We start from the raw sequence: 23,133 nt of genomic DNA, 5'->3' as shown, positions 1-23,133 counted from the left end.
AAAAGAACTTCATGCTATACTCTATAGTAAAAAGCATAAAACCCTAGAAGAGTGTGTGTCAGATGCTATTGACTTAGTAGACAATTGTGAGATTTTTAACGAAGAAGATGTCCCTAAGGATAACCAAAGCGAGAAAACATCATTCACTAAACCGGCATAAGTGGGAACAGCTGCTGCAACACCACTTTCAGCCATAGAAGATATGCTCAAAAGGATGAACGACATGATGAAAAACATGCAAAAAGCACCTATGAGGGGACCAGGACAAGGGATACCTCAACAGGAGCAACTAGTTAGACCACAATGCAATTGAGGGTAAATGGACCAACCATGAGACCCACGAGTGCTACTTCAAACCAAAGTATGATGCGAATGTTCCGTACGTGCCTATAAGGCCACAAGGATAACCCATGTACAAATATCAGCCTAATATGGCCCAAGCTCAAAGACCACCAATGGGTATGAAAAGACCTCAACCAGTGTTGGATCAACAACCTCCGTACCCATCAGTGCCTGTAAAGTACATGCACTCTGAAGGAGTCATAGATGAACAAGCATTAGTGCCTGTTACACCCTATGCGGAGCCTAGTCCATCTACATTAATGGCAGAAGGAGATTGGTATAATTCACATCCACCACCAATGGAAGAAATCGTGACTTATGCTCCACCAAAGCTCGCACCAATGTATTATGTAGCTAATCAAAGTGTCAGACCTCCCATGGTAAGACCCATGATTAAGCCAAGAACGGGAAACTGTCACAGTTGTGGTGACGATGATCATTGGAAAAATGAATGTCCAAAGCCTGACAAAAACCTCAAGCCAGTTGAAGCCTATTGCATACAATGTTGCAAAAAGGGAGGACACTTTCCGGAAGATTGTCCTAAAAATCCTTTAAACAAGGGTAAAACAATAGTGAACGTAGTCCAAATGATACCTAGTAGCTCATCAAAGAGTGAACCGATTGTTCCAATCAAGGTAATCACTAAAGCCCAGGCCAAGAAAAAGAAAAACAGCTCCTCTCATGATTCGAAAGTTTCCTCTCAAAGAATCAAAAGAAGCAGAAGTAAAAGATATGAGATTAGAAAACAAAAAAAACGGCTTGAAATCGAGGAGAAAGCAAAAAAGCTATTCCAAGAAAAGGTGAAAGAAATTGGAAGTGAAATCAAGGAAACAACCGTGAAATTTGGAGGATCCATTCTGATTGAAAAAAAATTTGAGCCTATTAATGCCGCCTTGGAAGCCTACCAAGCAAGACTTAAAACAGACCAAAACATGGAAAACAAAAACTATCCTTCGTCAGACATGGAAGCAGCTAAGTTGGAAGCTTATCAAAATTTGGTAAGAATCATGCAAGAAATGCTAGAAAAACAAAAACCCAAGCTTGAAAGTATCGCATAACCTGAAGAGCTTGTGGTAAGAGACATTAAAGAAAAACCTGATGTGGTGGCAAAACCCCACCTTGAAACAAAGAACCAGAACTTATAGTGTCGGACAGCGAGGATGCCTTAGACGAAATTCCATTCGTAGAGAAAGACTGGTCAGGACACTTATGGGAAAAAGTTAGAGAGATCAATGATGGGAGCCTAACTCTAAAGTCAGCTCCTATAGAGGAAGTTTGGTTGGATAACCTACCTTCTAATATGAACATGGATGTACAATCCTTGTACGGGGATTGTGGATCTGAAGCTTCAGGAATGTCGAAACCATTGACCTTGAAAACATTACCTTCTTACTTGGGAGATAACGAAGATGAATCCATAGTGTGTAACACCACTCAAGTAAAAAGAGCTGAACAGACCCTAGAAGTAGACAACATTCATTTAATCATGTCTACACCCATCCAATGCACTCTTACCTTGGGAGAACTATTAAAACTCAGACCATACTTATGAAATGATTTACAGAAAACCCTAGAAAATGTGGGGATAACAGGGCTAATATCAAAAAATTTAGAAAATTTGAAAAACGAAATGGACAACAAAGAGATTCAATCTGTTCCCATGAACGAAGTCAGAGAATATTACGAAGGGGCAGAAGTAAACACCACCCTTCCAGTGAAATATAATGACATTGAAACCATGGCAATACTGGATAGTGGAGCAGGCATAGCAATAGCCATGAAAGCAGTATGGGAATCCTAGGGACAACCAGCCATTAGACAAACTCAAATTAAATTGCAATTGGTTGATGGACACATTGAGAGACCATTAGGACTACTTGAAAAGGTGATAGTCAATTCTTGTGGAATTGAATATCAACGCACTTTTTCCATAGTAGACTTTGGAAAAAAAATCAATTATGAACTCATATTGGGAAGACCTTTCATGCGACAGGTACACCTTATCCAAGATTAGGGAAACAATTATCTGTACTTGAAGCAAGTGGGATCTATAACAAGAGTAAATTTAAAAGATCACACTTATAGAGATGTCTTGAAAACACCCATACAATAGTTTGATTCACTCTCTTCGGCTGAAACTAACCTTCCATCCTGGTTAAACAAAGACACTCCTATTTGGATGTGTGGAGCTTCAGAAAACGGAAGTTTAAAATGAGAAGAATGTATCCTAGGAAGGGACTGCACAGATGAAGCGTATGTACCTAAACCCTTTCCAGAGCATTTGTTTGAGCCATTCGAGTGGACTCAAATTTTAACGACAATAGACATTGTATGTGTGAATACGTCTATGCCTACTCAATTTTGCAATGAGGATGGCTACGACATAATTCCCATCCAAATGATTGCAACCCTCAACATTGAAGACCAAGATGAGGAACCCAAGGACTTGATGAAAGCTCAACAAGTCTTTTCAGACCTCTACTACGATGCAATTGATAAGTTAGATGAACATTGAGCTACCCCAGAAGGTTCGGGGTCAGAAAAAGAACATGTGAGAGCTAAGCTACTCTTGAAATGAGGGGCGGAAAAGTTTTTTGACTTTCCCAACCAGAAATCAAGAAGAGAAAATGGTATAGACAAAAAAGAGACCCAAAAACGTGAAAACACGACCTATGCCATCAGTCTCTAGTAGAACACAATTCCTGATGTAGATAGATGCAAATGATTGTGTCAAGGACAAAATCAGTGGCAGATATCCTTCAAACAAAAATTCAAAAATGTCTAAAACATCAAGAAAATTAAGAAGGATACTCAAGCAAATTCACAGGATAAGAAACCACTCATGACTCGAGTCGAGCGGAAAAAGAAATATCAAGAGTTGAAAAAAGCTCTAAAGGAGATATATACGACCGAAATGGAAACCACGGAAGAGGATGGTAAGGATGTGATGAATGTTCCATCCCATTACAAAAAGTATACTCTCAAAGATCAAAAAATCATAGTCAAACAACCTGTTAGGGAACTATGAAAACAAGGCGAGTCCTACAAAGGGCCTAAAAACGCTAAAAAGATAGACCTGGTTGAACTAGGAGAAGAGCCTAAACCTACATACATTGCGAATTACCTAACAGAAGAAGAAGAAGAGCTCTTGCTGATCTTGGTAAAGGAATACCGAGATATTTTTTCTTGGTCTTACAAGGATCTCAAGGGTGTTGATCCAAAAATCTGTCAACATACCATACCCATGAGAGATGATGTGAAACCAAGTAGACAAAGGCCATACACGTATAATGAAACATTTGCCAGGAAGATAAAAGAAGAGATTGAAAAACTAAAGGAATCTTAATTCATTTATGAAATTGAACACACAGATTGGGTGTCTCCAATTGTGGTAGTACCCAAAAAGAATGGAAAATTATGAGTGTGTGTTAATCTCAAAAAAGTGAATGCAGCTACCATTAGAGACAACTTTCCTCTTCCAATCACTGAGCATGTTTTAGAACGAGTTGCAGGAATATAAGCTTACAGCTTCTTAGATGGATTTTCAGGATACAATCAACGTTTGGTCGACCCAAAAGATCAACATAAAACTGCTTTTGCAACAGAATGGGGTATTTTTGCCTATCGGGTTATGCCGTTTCGGTTAACTAATGCCCCAGCCACATTTCAAAGGTTGATGAGCCATGATTTTAAAGAATATCTTAGAAAATTCTTAGAAGTATATATGGATAATCTATGCATCCATTCATCAATCCAGGCTGATCATTTTGAACACTTCAAAACGGTATTCAAAAAATGTAGACTTTATAGGATTTGCTTAAATCCTGAAAAGTGCACATTCATGTGTAGACAAGGAAAAATTCTTGGACATATAGTGTTTAAAAATGGCATAGCTACTGATATTGAAAAAATTCATGTCATTGCTGATTTGCTTAGACCAACAACAGTCAAGGGGTTACAAGCCTTCATGGGGCATTGTGGATATTATAGACGGTTCATCTACATGTATGCTATAATTGCAAAACACATGTATAGCTTGATTACACACTTTGAGTGGACCGAGGCATGTGAAGAATCCTTCATGAAGCTTAAGCAAGTTCTCAACTCAGCTCCAATATTGAAAGCACCGGATTGGAATAAAATATTCCACGTACATGTAGATGCTTCCAATTTTGCTATCGGTTGTATACTAGCTCAATCAGGAGACGGGAATATTGACTCTCCTATTTCTTATGCTAGCCAACAGTTGAACATGGCAGAAAATAATTACACCACCATCGAAAGGGAAGGATTAGGAATGATCTATGCCATTAAAAAATATAGACATTACCTATTAGCCAACAAGTTTGTGCTCTTTGTAGACCACCAAGCTTTGTTGTACTTGGTCAAAAATCCATGCAACACAGGAAGAATAGTGAGATGGTTTATCATTCTTCTGGAATTTGATTTCACTGTGGTTAAAAAAAAGGGCACTACACATCAACGAGTAGATCATTTGTCAAGGATTGTTTCAAGAGAATCACCTAAAGGGGTAGACGATGATCTACCAGATGCCTATTTGTTCTCCATGGAAATAATACCTCGATGGTCAAAAAACATGGTGTCATTGATGAAAATAGCTCAAGTGGATTCACAAATACCACTTCCTATCATGATCGGATTAATCGAGCAATCGACTATGTACCAATTACTAGCTGGTAGGCTATACAAAAGAAATCGAGATGGAATATTGCTCTTATGCATTAATCTTGAAGAAAAAAATTAGTACCTAAGTCGAGCACATGTTACCATAGTAGGACTTCACTTTGCGGAAGACCAAACTATGCAACAAATTTTGAGACTTGGAGTATTTTGGTCGACTATGAGGGGTGATGTTCGATCTTTTGTAAAGGATTGTGCTCAATGTCAAAAACAAACACCCATACCTCATGTAACATTGTTTCAAATGTCACCTGTTCCTAAGTGGAGTAACTATCTGTTTACTTACTTATCAAGCCGAACATTTCCTGAGGATATGAGTAAACACTGTCAAAGAGCAATTGAAACTAAAGCAAGAGACTATGCTCTTATTGGGAACCAATTGTATCGGAGAGGTAAAGATCAACATTTGCATCTTTGTGCAAATGAAGACGAGTATATTCCGTTCATAGAACAAGCACATGCTGGATTAAGTAGAGGTCACTTTTCTAGTGAGACCACCGCAAGAGCAATCTTGATGGAAGGCATATGGTGGCCAACACTTTTTACAGATACTAAAGAATATGTTCGAAGGTGTGATGCTTGTCAATGAGAAAAAATGCCAACACGTGTAGATAGCATGCCCTTAAGACCAATTATGGAGGCTAGAGCTTTCGCAAAATGGGTATAGATTCTGTTGGGCCAATACAGCCACCTGCTTATAGAACCCAAGCTCAATATATCATTGTAGCTACGGACTATTTGACCAAGTGGGCGGAGGCTAAAGAAACTCAAAAGAATGATGCCAGAACCACTGCTGCATTCTTTTAGGAGTATGTATTCACAAGATATGGACTGCCAATAGAAATTTTCAGTGATCAAGGAGCTCATTTCCTCAATGAGGTAATTGAGTATTTGCTTAATGAGTTTATGGTCATCCATAATAAGTCAGCTCCCTACCACCCACAAGCAAACGGACAAGTTGAGCATACGAACAAAATTCTTAGCTCAGTGCGGACTAAAGTGGTTAGTTCAGGAAGGATAGACTGGGACATGAATCTCCATGCTACTCTATGGGCTTATCGAGTTTCACTCAAAACAGTTTTAAATGCTACACCCTTTAACCTTGTTTATGGTCTTGATGCCATACTACCAATAGAATTTCTATTGTTGACATTAAGGGTAGCACGAAATCTTGAGTGGACTGGACATGAATTGTCAGAAAGACTTGAAGATTTGGAAAAGCTAGATGAGCAAAGGCTAATTGCTGTAGCTCATATCTAAGCACAAAAGTAGGAACAAAAACAGTTCTTTGATTCCCACTTAATCACAAAAATATTCAAAAAATGGGGACTTAGTTTTAGTCTATTCCCTTAAGCAACACATTCCCAAGTTTAAGAAAAAGGGAAACGGACCGTTTATCATTGAAGATGTATCTCCAAGTGGAGCTGTAAATTGTCCAACCTAGATGGTGAACCAATGGCTAATTGGATTAGTGGATGTCGTTTAAAGAAATATAATTTGCCGCTAACCAATGAATTGCTAGAAAGAATGCATGCAGCCAAGCAAAAAATGATTAATTGAAAACATGTTATTGATGAAGCCCAAGAGGAAGCTCAACTTCGGGTACTCAAACGAAAAGCTGCTAGAAATCAACAGATATCGATTCCCATCAACACTCTGGAAATAGATGACTGACAATGGGAATCACCTAAAGATGCAGTTTCAACAAATGATGACTAGTTAGACGGAATGGACCTGTGCATCAAAGTACAGATCAACAATCATAGAACCAATGCTTTGGTCGACACAGGAGCTAGAGTAAATGTAGTCAGTTATTCCACGTACAAGAAGGCAACAAGTCAAGCATTGGTAGCAGGAATAGCGACAATCAAAGGATGCGACAAGAACCCAACCCCAACATTGGGAGTAGCCAACTTGAACGTGATAGTACATGGATGTTCATGTCCTCATCAGTTTGTATGCTTACCAGATGAGCACATGAATGAGACGATGATTCTTGGAATTCCCTTGATGTGGACATACAAAGCAGTACTATGTTAGCATACAAATCAGCTAAAGCTATCACCTAAAGGCGGGCAACTCATTGTTCCAATTGCACCAAGCAAGGAGGAATGGAAAGGAAGCAATCAGCAGACCAAACCAAGAAGTAATCAATCTTCTACATCCCCTCAACAAGCAAATTCTACAAGTAGCATGCAAGGAGTCAGGAAGATTTGGGTACCAAAAGCATGGCTTAAGGATAAACCGATTCAAATCTGGGTGCCCAAAACTTGACTGACAAAACAAAAGAAGGTTCCAAGGGTAAAAACACAGAGACGAGCATCGCGAGCAAGGAGCCTAACCACAAATGGATTTGGAAGAAAAAGAAGCACTTATCTTCTCCACAAACCGTAAAACCAATCAAGCAATGGCGAGTTAAGTCTCAAAAGACTCCACCACACCACACATCACTAAGCAAACCAAGCTACCAATGGCGAGAAAAGCCTCGACAACAGTCAAAAGTGCTACCAACAGCTCAAGCAATCAGCGTGCTGGAGCATCCTGATGGTACAATCAAACAGAGAGTACACAAGCTACAAGACTTTTTCTTTGGAAGACATCAGCAGCAAACCTCGACATCAGAAACCCTTGAGTTAATTACTCAAGACCCAGCTCATGCACAGCATAGTGGTTTGAATTGCATTGATCTTCAAATCATGGTAGGGCCAACAACGGCTGTGCATAGACATGATGTTTCAACCCATGCACACAGTCGTTCCGGAGTACGTCATTTAGGAGGGGTGGAAGGGTACTAAGTACTAAGTAATCAAGAGCAATGTTTGAAGAGGGAAGGAAAAAGGTCGATGTTAACGTGTGATTTTTTGCAAAATTACCTAATAATGCCCTTGTAATTCATCATCAAGGAAAAATTCGATGAGTGTAAATAGTGTATATACTATCAAAAAATCATCAAAAAATAGTCCTTTTTGGGTATTTTCATCATTTCTATTGATAATGAGACTTAAAAATAGAAAAAACCAACAAAAAACAATAAAGCTGTGTTTTTCAATGGATTTTCTTAATTGTTGGATTTTCACTTTATCCTTTTAGAGCATTTTGTTATTTTCTTTGATTTTTTCAATAAACAGGTCAAAAATTAATAAATAGCAAGGAAGCTCAGATGGAAAAACGAAAGACACGATGGTGATCAGAAAGACAAGGCGGACAAACACAAAAAATTTCAATGAAATCAAAAGATAAAAGCAGGAAGACTACTTTTGCAAAATTCTTGCAGAATGAGCTACAGGAATCCGATCAAGGAAATTTTTGAGTCTAACATAGATTTCACGGCTTAGTAGGACTAATGCAAAAATCTAGGGAAAATTGGTTCGGGAAGTCCGGGTATAGATATCCGAGGTAGGCTAAAACCACCGCATTTCCACTTGTAGCCTTTGTAGAGAGATCTTTTCGACCTCTTTCACGCGTCTTTTCCGGAGTCTATAGTTGCCCATTTTCAGCACCATCTCACATGAGACATGAGGGGTATGTTCTTTACTCGTCAATGATCCATTTTGTACGGTCGGTAGCTAGTCTAAACCCCTAGAAATCGAGAAGTGCACAAAGACCTACGACCAAAAACTGACCATAGCGGCCTGTCAGCTCGACCAAATCAGATGGGATTTGAACTGTAGAATGTCCTAACAAAATAGAACCTTTCTATATCATCAATTGACCATTCGGCAGGGGTGGAGGGGGTCTATGGGACGCATCTCTAACCTCACCATCCTATCTTATTGCAGTATTAGTGAGAACCACGATTAAATTGTCAAACCATGGGACGAAACTGACTCGACTAGTGCATAGAGGCTACAAGAGGTTGTCAAGATCTTGGAAAACAACTAACAACTTGCATCTAACTCAGGCTACACTCAAGTGACTGAAATCACCAAAAGCCAATCGCTCATCGACAAGCAAATCACATCCATTATAGCATCAACTGACATCCAAACGTAATGAAACTTCTAGGACAAGTTTATAAGACCTAAGCACACATGCTTATGATCTCAAATCCCACTTTAGGTCAAGTTCCAAAATCGCGATTATTAACAGCAGTGGATTTTTGACCTAGTCGTTTTCGGCCCAGAATGCATCTAAATGCTTAGCAATGATGCCCCAATACCCCGCCTATGCTTAGTTTGCGATTTAAAAGTGTAAATTCCTAGTTATGATGAAATTAGACCGCAGGTCGGCGACACCAAAAGCTACGAAACACTGTGAATAGCTTAGGTCAATGCGTAGAGCTCTTACTTGCGGTTGCAATGCAACAAACGCATTCGCAATGTGACAATCGGGGAGGGAGTAGGAAGCGCGAGAAGGAGAGAAGTGAGCGTAGTTAGCTCACGCTATGTATTTCTTATCCAAAAACTTAATAAAATCTTTACAAAGTTGGCATTTATATCTTAGCCAAGGTCTAAAATGTGTAATGTCCGGCGCCCAAGACCTTTGAGACTCCACACTTACTGTATCTGCAACCTAGGTACAATAACTGACTTGTTCTTTACAACTTGGGACTCCCATTGAGCCCGTAACACATTAAAATATTACAATGTCTTGAAATAAATCGGGAATTTACAATACGTGACCATTTTCAGAAAATGTGGAAAATGTGTAACTCCAATCTTTACTGCTTCTTCACTTTGATCTTCAATGTGCATCCATACGTCTTCAGTCTTTAGCAGCTTCTTTTAACTGACGTTCACTCAGTTAACATACCCCCTTCTTATTTTAGTGCCTGTCCTCGGCACTGTTGAAAAAGTATCCTTGGAGGATGTGGAAGGTTTTGATTGGTTGTTGATGGGTTGATCTTTATTTTGTCGTTGGATTTGTTGATGAGGTTCAATTTGCTGCAACATCTTCGTTGGTCCGAATAGTCGATTTTGAGAGATGATGTTTCATTTGTCCGTTGTAATAGCATCATGATGAGGTTGTTGTTTATTTATGAGAAGTATGTACAAGGGAAATAGAATGATGAGGTTCTAAATTAGGGTCTAATACCTGGATGACCAAAGGGAAAAAAACCAGTGGGAAAAAAGTGCCTTTGGTATACGCGCATTATTGGAGTACTTATTAGCATGGGAAATATTAATAAAGTACTGAAGGGATTATTTGCTGATAGATATGGAATTAAAAAGGCAGAAAATATGAGAGGGTAGCATGATGGAATGTTTGTTGCCTATTGTAGTACACTCAAGGTGCATAGGTGGAAGCAAAAAAAAGTTTCTAATGCATATGTCCAATGGTGGGACATCCTATTTATGCATACACAAAAATGCATGGAAAACAATATGCTGTGTAAGTAAGATTTTGAGGGGTTCTTCAAAAAGATGATGTAGCTATAAAAGCATATGACATGGCTTTGCAAGCTGGCACCCTTTTAAGAATGGTTTTTGTTGACGAGGATATGTGCTCTCATCATATTGTGCATTGTGCGTGAGTGTTGGACTATACGACACTCCACCAATTGTAAGTTAATAGACTTCGACTCTTATGCTCATCTCATCCAGCATGAGCGACATGACTTAGATATGCTCAACTCTTCCAGATTGAGCATAAGCCTAATAGCTACGGCTCTTAGCACAGTTTAATATGACTTGAAGCTTTGGGACTAATGATTTTCTCATTTTATGGCTCAGCAGCCTGACTCTGACTATGCCAAAAAGTTTTTTTTGCACCCTGGCGACTTGACTTTTGACATTCTTGTGCTTACTACAAACATTTCTTCAGGTAAAAGTAATCTTGAATCCTCAAAAAGAGGATTACTGAATGACCAAGTTGGCATTGAAGGTTTCTTTTGCCATACATGTTTTATCATCTTTGAATCTTCATTCACGTTGGTTGGGTTGTCCTTCTTTGACTGTGAAGACTCCATTGGTTGTTTGATTCTCCAATTAGGCATGTTGATAGAAGTCTTTGATGTTGTTGGAGGCCTTTGTTCACTTTTGGCACCTAGCTTTTGACTAGGAGCATTGAAAGACTTAGGAATCCAAACCTCTTGATGACCTTTGTAACTCCTTTGTTGACTTTGTTGAGCTTTAGATCTTGCTGAGATGTTGAGATCTTCATGCAATTCTGGTGTAGTTGCAGTTGGCTTGTGGTTGACTGGTAGCCAAATTTTTGTATACCCTGTGTAGAATCCTTGTCCAAGAAGAATATTCTTTGAGATCCATCTTTGTTTTGTATCCTTTTGTGAGCCGTGGTAGACTTCAGCATCATTCAATGTTGTTCTATTGCATACCTTCTTCTTAGGTATTCTAGGATATTGTCGAGGTTGATACCTTGTGGGCCTTCTTTCTTGGGAGGGACTTGAAGTTACTTCATATGCTCTAACCTGTGGTTTTGGCACCCATATTTGTCTGTTACCTCCATAGTACTCCTGTTCCTTTAAGCTCCATTGTGATGCTATTCATCCCATGTGTTTGTATTTCTTTGTTGATTTCTCGTTCTTAATCCAAATTGGATCATTGACTTTGACTAAACTGCTCGGAACAAACACTTGCTTGACTTTCCTTTGCTTTCTTGAGTAATTTGGATGATATACCTTTGCTTTTTTGGGTGTCTCCTTAGAGGTTTTAGTTGGGTCAGCAATTGACTTGAAGTTTTGAAAGCTTGACTTGCTTGAAGAAGCTGATCCATGAGGGTTCTCTAATGTAGAGACATATGCTGTCACATCTTCTTTGCTAATTGGTGGAAGTTTCACTTTAGCTTTACCTTTGTTTGCATTTTTTATCTTCGTTCCTTCTAGCTTTGGTGGCATTTTTTTCTCCATAGCTATCGTGGTTGCTATTGCCTGATTTTCTTTAAGCTCTTCTAGAGTTCTGTTCGATGGAGATGAATCATCTTCAATAAGATCTGCTTTAATATCAGTCTCCATTTTAACTGTGCTTGAGGATTTTGTACGGTCGTCCGTGGGTAACCAATCTTGATCTTCATTCTTTGTTGCCTTTGAAGACTACATCTTCATTGAATTCTGTATCTCTAACATCTTCTGGGCCATTGGCATTCCCATTATGACGCCGTTTGGCATATCCTTTGCTGTGATCACGTGGAATTGAGATATGATGATCTGTGGAACCTACTTCAATGGTAGTAGAGATGATTCCCCAGCATTCTGCTCATTTGTTTCCTGATATGCTCACAAATTCAAGAGGATCTTCCAGTTGTGGTTGACCACATCTTTTCCAAGTGCGAAAGGACATGAGGTTCTTATCTAGCTAAAAATCTAGCTTTACTTCTTTTGACAGCTTTTCTTCATTCTCTCCAACAATGTTGCACTTGATCATCTCAAGATTTCTTTCTTTATTGACCGATTTTGTTGTGGCAGTGTCCTTTGGTTGAGCTTTATCTGGATCTTCTTTCCTTTGATCACCTGCTTCAATTGATGTTGGATCATTTTGTTGTAATACTGTACCTTTTTCTTGCAACTGTTGAGCATTGTGTGCCTGCATTTGAGTAACTTTTGATCTTAGAAGATCCACTGTACTTTCTAGCAGAATCTGTTTCTTCAGAGGATATTTTGGTGGTGACCTTTGTGTAGCCTTTTGGACTTTAGCTCTCATTGCTTTTGACTTTTTTGTCACCTGTTCTGGCAACTTGAGGCTTTGCATCATCCTCAAATAGTCCTTGACTTCAGGTTTAGCATCCTTAGTGACTTGTACAAGGTCATGAACCTGTTGAGAATCATTTCCATTTGCATCTTGATATGCATATGCAAGCTTAGTCTCATGCAATTGCTTGAGCACTGTGGGATTTGTCGGTTTTTGACCTTGACTTGTGGAGACCAACTGAAGCTTTTGCCCCCAATGATCTTCATAGAAGAATTTTTCTGCAGATTTTGATGGTTTCTGGGTCAATGAAAAACTTCCAACAACCATATGATCTTTCAATGGTTTTTGCTTTGAAGGGGTCGACTGGCTAGAAGTTCTTGGGCTTCTAGCTGGTGTAGCATTTTTTGGTACTAGAGATGAGCTTGATGAATTTGTAGCTCCCCCCTTCCTAGGGTGATCACTATAGCTTGCTTCATTGTGAGAGCTCAAAACTGTCTGGCTCTAGTTGAGTCTAACCTTTTGGGATTGTGAAGGTACACTTTGGCTAGCACTGTTGACATTTGGTATCTATAAACCTTCTACATAGTTTCCTATGTATCTTCGAGAAACATGACAAATTATTCCCCAAGTCAATCTCTAGATAGCATTATCTTTGCCCTGATATTGTCTATCCCATGGGTCTCCTATGATTTGAGCTTCTGTGATTTTAGGACCCAATGCATCATAGATGCTAGACTCTCGTCTATATCTACGATTGTTTTGGTCAAAGTATATGCTCGTTTGGTCACAACATCAAAGGTTGATTACCGATGGAGGAGAGTTTGGCTCTGAACAGATCTCTGGGTTCACTTGAGTAACATCCTTTAGCTCTAGAGAGGATGGGCTATAATAGATTCTTTCCTCTATAATGAACCATCCTTTCTGATCTATCATTGAACGTACTTCTATGAATTGGTATGTGGGCCATTCAAACACTGGTTGATCCCTTTTGTATAGTTGTCCCTTTTGGTCCACATAGTGTGCATATGAATTATGGGTACCATACAAAGCTACATCATTCTGTTTGATGTGTCTCGTAGACTCATGAATGATTGCACACTTGTGTTAGTGGATGCAGAATCATTTGCAAATCTAACATTATTTTCAACCTTTGGTGATATCTCGACACATTGAATAAATTCATGCAAGAATTTATTGTTCAAAGAATAAATTTTAAGATTTTCAGGTGTCTGTGCATCTTTATGCTGACTTTGAACTTGCAGTGTTTTTATTGGTGCTTCTAATGGTAGTGCAGAATCATCCGATTGCATAAAAAGTGACGAGTTAAATGCACTTACATCGAGATTCACATTTCCAATTTGCTTTGTATCTTGCTTGGCAGTTGATGTATCCCTGTTGTCAGGATTTCTTGGACAATCTTCAGCAAAATGTCCACCTTTTCGTCCACAATCTGAGCAATATGCCATGACTAGTGGTATTTCAATTGGCTCTATCATGTCAATCTCTTGAAGAGGAGCTTATGTTTCTGTGCTTGCCAAATTGTTGGCATCTTCTTTTAGAACACTGAGCATCAAGTTGTAGACTTCTCCATCTTGACCTTTGTACCGTCTTTGGCTTGGTTCTCCAATTAGATTTGCTTCTATTGGCTGATCTGTTGGATCTTGCATTTCTGGTTCTCGATTGTAGATCTGACCATTGTAATCGATGTACAATGACCCTGATTGCATATGCACCAAATGTATGCTTTGGTCAAGATGGACATTAGGTAGAGTTGCAACTCCTACCGAAAGAAGTGTATGATGTCTCCGCGAAGCCTGAGACTAAAGAAGCCAACCGTAGGCTAGGACTCAAAGACATTTATGAATAGGAGCCGTGCAGTGTGGATTTCCAAAAAGCTTACAAGATTTTATCCACTTTTATCCACAATTAAAGAAGATGGAACTGCCCAGATTTCTGACCCACAGGGAAATAAAGTCAAAGTGGTGATAACCAAGGAAATAGTGGCAAAATCAAACAAACTGCCCATAGAAGGAATGACGATGAGGGCAAGGGACAGGAAAACGGTAGGTACTTTCACCAAAGAAACCACCGCAGCCACCTTTGCAGATCTAATTCACAAGCCGGTGGAAGAGCCAACCAGGTTATATGTCATAATAATCAATATCTAATTCTCCTAAATGATTTTCTCATGTTAAACCGATCATTTAATATGGGGAAGTGCCAAGGGAGAAAAAGCTAGAATATTGGTTAAGTTAGTAGACCGTCCACAGTAGGGATCCAAAGGAGGGAAAATAGGGATCCAAAGCGGGGGCCATCTGCATAAGAGCTATGTGCAACAGTGGGTTCCAAAGACCTTAGGGTTCAGCTCATTAAGACTTCCAAAATGCTAAGGTTCCAAAATTCAAAGGTTGTGTCCAAAGTTCAAAAGCCTAGGGAAATTGGATGCTTGGTGTGTGTCCCAAAAGTCTTCAACCATCCCTACATAGGAGGGGTCGAGCCCTAGAAGTAGGAGATGAGAGAGAAACTCACACACACGCACACAAGCTCCCTTTACACAAAGGGAATGAGACACATGTCAGCTTCCTAGCCTATATTCCCACAAGGTGTACTCAATTCCTATTGGATGGCCTTGGAGGTGGATCAATGAGAATTGGGCTAGAGTAAATCTAGATTAATTATTTAAAAAACACTTAATAAAATAATCAATAATAATTGAGCTCTCTAGAAGACTATTGGACGGTCTCCCAAGGGGTCCAATGAGCATTCAGTAGCCTAATGTCTTTCCTGATTCCTATTGGCCAGAAGGTAAAGGGATCCAATGAGAGTTTAGTTGAACTAAGTAATTACCTAAATCTCTCACAAAAAGGAAAAGAGGGACACATGTCAGAAGACTATCACTTATGCTGCTTAATTTCCATTGGCTAGGCCTGGGGAGGTCCAATGAGGTGTGAGGATGAGAAAATAGCAAGAGGGGTTGACCAAGAGAGAGAGGGGGACTGATTTTTGCAAGGCATTATCACACACATACTCACACAATCTCATGTGTAAATCAAGAAGACTCTCTCTCTCTCTCTCTCTCTCTCTCTCTCTCTCTCTCTCTCTCTCTCTCTCTCCTTCTCAAGCTTTAATGGAAAGCTTACCACCTACTCCAAGCTTGTGAGAAGGGAGGCCTACACCAACGACTCTTGGCTTTGTGATGCAAATCCAACCAAGATCCAAGCTTCAATGCATGCTCATCTCCTCTACCATGCTAATTACTAAGGTAAGCTATGCTAATATGAGTGATTATGTGACGAGATGTACATCTTTCTCGTAAGAATACTCCTTCCTCTCAATCTACTCTCATACCCCGCTAGCTCTCACCATCTTCAAAGGTGTGTGAGGTCTTGGGTCTGAGACCGTGAGGGAATAGATGTTGTGTTGGATAAGTGTTTTGCTTAGTGCATGAAGTTTCCATCTTCATTGCACTAGCTAGTGTTGAAGGAACAAGAAGAATTGTATTGTAAAATGTCTCTCTTGATGGGAGAAACCATAATACAAAGCCTTGGCCTCCATGCAAATCCGATCCTCAACTGCTATCAATTTCTTAATTTCTCTCTCTTTTGAAGTATTGTTCATGCTATCTAACTAGGTGTTATACTTTTTGTTGCTCTCTCCACCCAAGCATTCTTGTTATTCTCATTAGGAAGCTATTCTAATGAAATGCTCACTATGTTCATGCTATTTTCCGCTACACACAAGTTACTAGACCATTAACTGTTACATTGGTATCAGAGCACAAGGTTTCTCTTTTCTTGCTCAAGAAGGGAGGTCCTCAAGCTAGCTGTAAATGGTTGGTACTATCAATTGCATGTGAGTAAGTAGAATAGGGATTTTTCAGCCTTACAGTGCGCCTGTCTTTGTGCAGTTAACGGGGCATCACCGTCGAGAGCTATGGTCTTAATAGTGGAGTCCTACGGGGCTTGCCTACGGCTTAACCACTATTGAGCTATTAGAAGCTTTTTGGCAGGAGCTGGTGCTGTTTTGGTGTTGAATGACCCTCTCTTCTATTCCTTGAAATTAATGGTATTCGAGCCACGGGTATAGTAGCTTGATTTCTTTTTCTAAAGGGGTAAAGAGGAGTAGCAACTAGGGCTTGAAGTGCCAAAGTACAGCTAAAAAGTTTACACCTAAAATTTGTTAGAATGGATGACAATAGTAAAGAGAGTGAAATTAATGTTGATAACTTTGATTTTTCTAATGAGCAAGCTACTAATGATGCCCCGATGCTTGTTAACTATCTTGTTTCTAGGCTTCAACAAGACATGGGCAATCCATCCCTCCAAAGTGAAGTGCAATGGTAGCTTCATGCTCATGGGATTCTCCAAGCTCCCCACCATGACGAGAGAGCACCTAGGAAGCCTCCTTGCGAGACTTCCGAAAGAGGCCTCTCTCTGATTTGGGAAGAAGAAGAGGATCCATATGAAGGGCTCAAAAATTTTCTCCTTGATGATGAATCTCCTTCTCATAGGAGAATTCAAGAGCCTCCACCAAAGAAACGACAAAGAAGTGAGTCTTTTGCCACCTCGGCGGAGATGGCTCCACAAAGACGCGGGCTAAACGCTCTCCATCACCTCCAAAATGAAGAAGACCATCACATACTTCTCCACACCATACTTCAAAGAGGGATGACAAAAATCAAGAGAAGAAAAAGGAAAGAAAGAGGACACCCTCTTCTCCATCTTCCTGAAGAAAGTGATGGTGCAACCTTTGAACCATCAAAAAGAAGAGGCCATAGGAAATCCTATGCCGCATGGAAGAGGTCGTCCAAGCTCAAGAAGTTCAAAGAGATTCTAAGCCCACGGAAAACAAGTGTTCCAATGAGCCTAAGGGGAAGGGGAATGTCCAAAAGTCTTCTAAGGGCAACTCCAACAAAGGTAAAGAGAAGGGATTTTGTAAAGAAAAAAATAAACTCTCTCCTAAAGAGCTTGAGAGTTATCACAAGGATAACCGCTATTTCAAGTGCGGCGATCAAGGGCATGCATATTGCGCTTGTCCCCAAAAGAACACCCGCCATGAACCTCCTAGAGCTACCTTGGTCAAAATCCAAGAGGAGGAAACTCACCACAAAGGATCTCCTCTATGCCATGCTTGGGGAAATGTAAGAGAACATGATGCTTTTATTCTCTTTGACCCTGGTTCTACTCACAATTTTATATCTATAGAGTTGGCCACCAAGATAGGCATATAAGCCTACGAGATGGGAGATGTCCTACCTGCAGATGGTGCTTTCAAGGGGCAAGAAGCTTCAGTCACTCCTTTAATTGGAAAATTGAGGCTCCATGTCCAAAGCTATGTGGACAAAGAGGACTTCTTTATTTCTCCTTTCAAGCATGAGGATGTAATCCTAGGGGCACCATGGTTTGATTGCATGGTTGCCAATGTTAAATACCCTGAAAGGAGAATCTCCTTTAAGTTCAGGGAAAAAGATATGTATATAGATGCTAAGAAAATGGGTAACACTATACCCATTGTATGTACACAAGCTTTCAACAAGTCAATAAAGAGCTCTATTTTCATGTACATGATTTTTGTTGGAGATTCTCAAAATGAACCTAATGTTTTAGCAAAAGAAAATATACACAATCAAAAGGAATTAAAGTTATCCAATTTTCTCAAGGGGTTTCAGGATGTCTTTATTGACGACATCCCTTGTGAACTACCTCCTAAACGAGGTAATGATGACCATGCAATTGAATTTCTGCTAGGAAGTTCACCGCTTAACAAACCTCCTTATAGAGTTTCTCAAGCTCAACAAGAGGAGATTATGCGGCAAGTGCATGAGTTAGTCAAGAAGGGCATGCTTAGGCCTAGCTCATCTCCATTTTGATCTCCTGTGCTACTAGTGAAAAAGAAAGATGGCACATATCGTATGTCTGTCGACTATAGAGAACTAAATAGGATCACTATCAAAAATAGGTTTCCCATTCCATGGGTAGAAGACCTATTTGATAAGTTACAAGGGTTTACCTACTTCAGTAGGATTGACCTAAAAAGTGGCTATCATCAAATAAGGATAGTTGATCAAGACATTGTAAAGACCGCATTTTGTACTACGTTTGGTCTTTACGAATACATTGTCATGTCTTTTGGCTTGACCAATGCACCAACCACATTCAACCGCTTGATGGAGAAGCTATTCAGGCCTCACCGAACCTTTACTAGAGTGTTCGTTGATGATATCATCATCTACTCTAATTCATTAGACAAACACAAGCAACACCTCAGGTAATATTTCAAGTTCTAAGAGAGAATCAACTTTATGTTAATCTAAAGAAAAGTGAATTTTTCTTACAAGAGATTCAATATTTAGGTCACATTATCTCTCAAGATGGCATCCAAATGGATCCATCAAAGTTAGAGGTAATAAAAGGATGGCCTAAACCAAGGAATCTTCATGAGTTAAGAAGCTTTATAGGTATGTGTGCATACTATAGACGCTTCATAGAAAAGTTCTCACTAATAGCAGGACCATTACATGAAGTGACAAAGAAACACGTTAGGTACACATGGTCTGCCAAGGAAAACAATGCTTTCAAAAAGCTTAAAGAAAAGCTTATCTCTCAACCTGTGCTTACACTACCGGATCTCTCAAAGCCATTTGAGGTCCAATGTGATGCTTGTGGTGATTGCCTTAGAGCTTTTTTGCTCCAAGAAGGGCACGCCATAGGCTATGAAAGTCAAAGGCTCGACCCTGTTGAGCAAGCTCTTGGCACATATGAAAAGGAACTCCCCGCAGTTGTACATGCCTTAGACTTATGGAAGCACTATTTATTGGGGACTCCTTTCGTTCTGCGAACGGATCACCAAAGTCTTAAGTACTTCATGATGCAGACCAAGCTCTCCGACAAACAAATGATGTGGGCAAACTTTCTTTCGCAATTTCATTTTCATATTGCTCACATTGCTGGAAAGCATAATCAAGTAGCCGATGCACTCTCAAGACGGCCGAGAGTGAATGTGGTTTCCATAGCAACTCACAATGATCTATCTTCTATGATAGATGAGTATGCTATTGATCCCGATTTTAGAGATGTGATTTCAGCCCTTGCACTAGGGAAGAAAGAGGAACCATTTACTTTACAAGATGGTTATCTTCTCTATGGCAATAGACTATGCGTTACTAGCTCACTACATGAGAAATTAATGTATGAATCTCATGCTCCTCCTTATGGAGGGCATGCAGGGATTCAGTCTACCCTAAAGGGGATTGAAACATATTTCTATTGGCCTACCATGAAAGCAAACATACAGGAGTATGTTTCTAAATGTGTGGTATTCCAAAAGACGAACTTTGATAGAGGGAAGCAACTTGGATTGATTCAACCTTTGCCAATCCCTAATTCACCATGGGAGAGCATACCCATGGATTTTATCTTTGGATTGCCTAAGTCTATCCATGGGAATACAGGAATATGGACGATAGTAGACAGGTTCAGTAAACAAGCTCATTTTATACCTGTCAAAAAGACTATCAAAGCCCATCAAATGGCAACCCTCTTCATTTCACAAATCTTCAAGTACCATGGCTTGCCAATGTCCATAGTGTCGGATAGAGATCCTAGAATGACCAATAATTTCTGGAAGGGTCTCTTTGAGAATTTAGGAACAAGGCTAAATTTCTCTTTGGCCTATCACCCACAAATGGACGGCCAAAGTGAAACAACTAACCTAACAATTCTCAATCTAATAAAAGCCTATGTAACGGAAGTAGATCAAAGATTTCAATGGGAGAAGTACTTACCCTTAGTGGAGTATGCTTACAATAACACTGTACATACTTCCACGAGAAAAGAACCTTTCAAGGTAATTGAGGGAAGATCAAAAGGTCCCTTGCTACTTAAGGTACATGGGAAGATCTTCGCTGCAGATGAGTATAGCCAAGACCTATAAGAATCTTTCCAGAAGATTAAGGATGCTATCTCTATCTCACAGCAAAGGCAAAAGGCTGTTGCTGATAAGCACAGAAGAGCCCAATCCTTTAAAGAAAATGATTGGGTCTTACTCAAATTTCCCAAGGCTCGATTAAGGCACACGACGGGCAAGAATCCTATAGGACACCAAAAGTACTATGCTAAGTTAGCAAAAAGGTACTATGGTCCTTTCCAGATTCTTAGGCCAATCAATGAGATGGCCTATCAACTCAAGTTGCCCAGTCACTTGCTCATACACAATGCTTTTCATGTGATCCTATTAAAGCCTTACAAAGGAGAACCACCTCAAGAACCAACTATTGAAGACCCACCAGAGATCGAGGACCAAGAAGAGGTGTTGCAGCCCGAGTCCATTCTCCAACATGAAGACAAGGTACTAAGAGGCAGTAAGACTATCCGACGATATCTTATTAAGTTTAAGAAGTATCCTTTTGAAGATGCTAGATGGATGCAAAACATACAATTGAAGGATAACCTAAAACTTTTCAATGCTTACAATGCTTCCCTAGAGTAAGAAAATGTACAAATGTTAAAAATGAACAAAGTTTTTGTCTTATAAGACTCTCTTTTTCTTTATTGTGCACAAAAATAAAATAGTATGCATGCTTAGATCAAGTTTGCCGAGACGACGTCTCCCAAACACCAAGTAGAGCTTGTTACTCTACTATGGAAGATTGATAGGACTAATGTGCAGACATGCTTGCGGCAGCTTAGGCTCTCAAGCACCAAATGGACTAGTCATCCATTCTGGAACGATGTTGTAGGGTAAAATAGGGATCCTCTACCCGCTAGGAAAAGGACTAATGAATATGCTTTATCTTCTCTACCCCATAGTCGAGGACGACTATGATTTCAAGAGAGAGGTAATGTCATAATAATCAATATCTAATTCTCCTAAATGTATTTCTCATGTTAAACTGATCATTTAATATGGGAAGTGCCAGGGTAGAAAAGGCTAGAATATTGGTTAAGTTAGCAGACCGTCCACATTAGGGATACAAAGAAGGGAAAATAGGGATCCAAAGGGGGGGCCATCTGCAAAAGAGCTATGTGCAACAATGGGCTCCAAAGACCTTAGGGTTCAGCCCATTAAGACTTCCAAAATGGTAAGGTTCCAAAATTCAAAGGTTGTGTCCAAAGTTCAAAAGCCTAGGGAAATTGGATGCTTGGTGTGTGTCCCAAAAGTCTTCAACCATCCCTACATAGGAGGGGGCGAGCCTAGAAGTAGGAGATGAGAGAGAAACACACATGCACACACACGAGCTCCCTTTACACAAAGGAAATGAGGGACACATGTCAGCTCCCTAGCCTAGATTCCCACAAAGTGTACTCAATTCCTATTGTATGGCCTTGGAGGTGGACAATTATAAATTAGGATAGATTAAATCTAGTTTAATTAATTTAAAAACACTTAATAAAAGAATCAATAAGAATTAAGCTCTCTAGAAGACTATTGGACAGTCTCCCAAGGGGTCCAATGAGCATTCAGCAGCCCAATGGCTTGCCTGAGTCCTATTGGCCAGGAGGCAAAGGGGTCCAATGAGAGTTTAGTTGAATTAAGTAATTACCTAAAGCTCTCACAAAAGGGGAAAGGGGGACACCTGTCAGAAGACTATCAATTATGCTGCTTAATTTCCATTGGCTAGGCCTGGGGAGGTCCAATGAGGTGTGAGGATGAGCAAATAGCAAGAGGAGTCGACCAAGAGAGAGAGGGGGATGATTTTTGCAAGGCATTATCACACACACACTCACATAATCTCATGTGTAAAGCAAGAAGACTCTCTCTCTCGTTCTCAAGCTTTAATGGAAAGCTTACCACCTACTCCAAGCTTGTGCGAAGGGAGGCCTACACCAACAACTCTTGGATTTGTGATGCAAATCCAATCAAGATCCAAGATTCAATGCATGCTCATCTCCTCTACCATGCTAATTATTAAGCTAAGCTATGCTAATATGAGTGATTATGTGAGGAGATGTACATCTTTCTCGTAAGAATACTCCTTTTTCCTCTCAATCTACTCTCATACCCTGCTAGCTCTCACCATCTTCGAAGGTGTGTGAGGTCTTGGGTCTGAGACCATGAGGGAATTGATGTTGTGTTTGATAAATGTTTTGCTTAGTGCATGAAGTTTCCATCTTCATTGCACTAGCTAGTATTGAAGGAACACAAAGAATTGTATTGTAAAATGTCTCTCTTGATGGGAGAAACCAAAACACAAAGCCTTTTGGAGGGGGGACCGGATCCATGCAAATTCGGTCATCAACTGTTGCCAATTGCTTAATTTATAGCTCTTTTGAAGTATTGTTCATGCTATCTAACTAGGTGTTATACTTTTTGTTGCTCTCTTTACCCAAGCACTCTTGTTATTCTCGTTAGGAAGCTATTCCAATGAAATGCTCACTATGTTCATACTATTTTCCGCTATACACAAGTTACTAGACCATAAAGCTTCAACCCTTAAAGCTATGTCAAGGGACGACACAGGCGTGGAGTGGGGAATGTTAGCAGTAAGCTAACACGGATACCATTTTTC

This window comes from Adiantum capillus-veneris, chromosome 3, assembly GCF_014529385.1.
Source record: "Adiantum capillus-veneris isolate H3 chromosome 3, ASM1452938v2, whole genome shotgun sequence".
Classification (NCBI taxonomy): Eukaryota; Viridiplantae; Streptophyta; class Polypodiopsida; order Polypodiales; family Pteridaceae; genus Adiantum; species Adiantum capillus-veneris.
The sequence above is the reverse complement of the archived record's forward strand: the minus strand, read 5'-3'. Positions refer to the sequence as shown.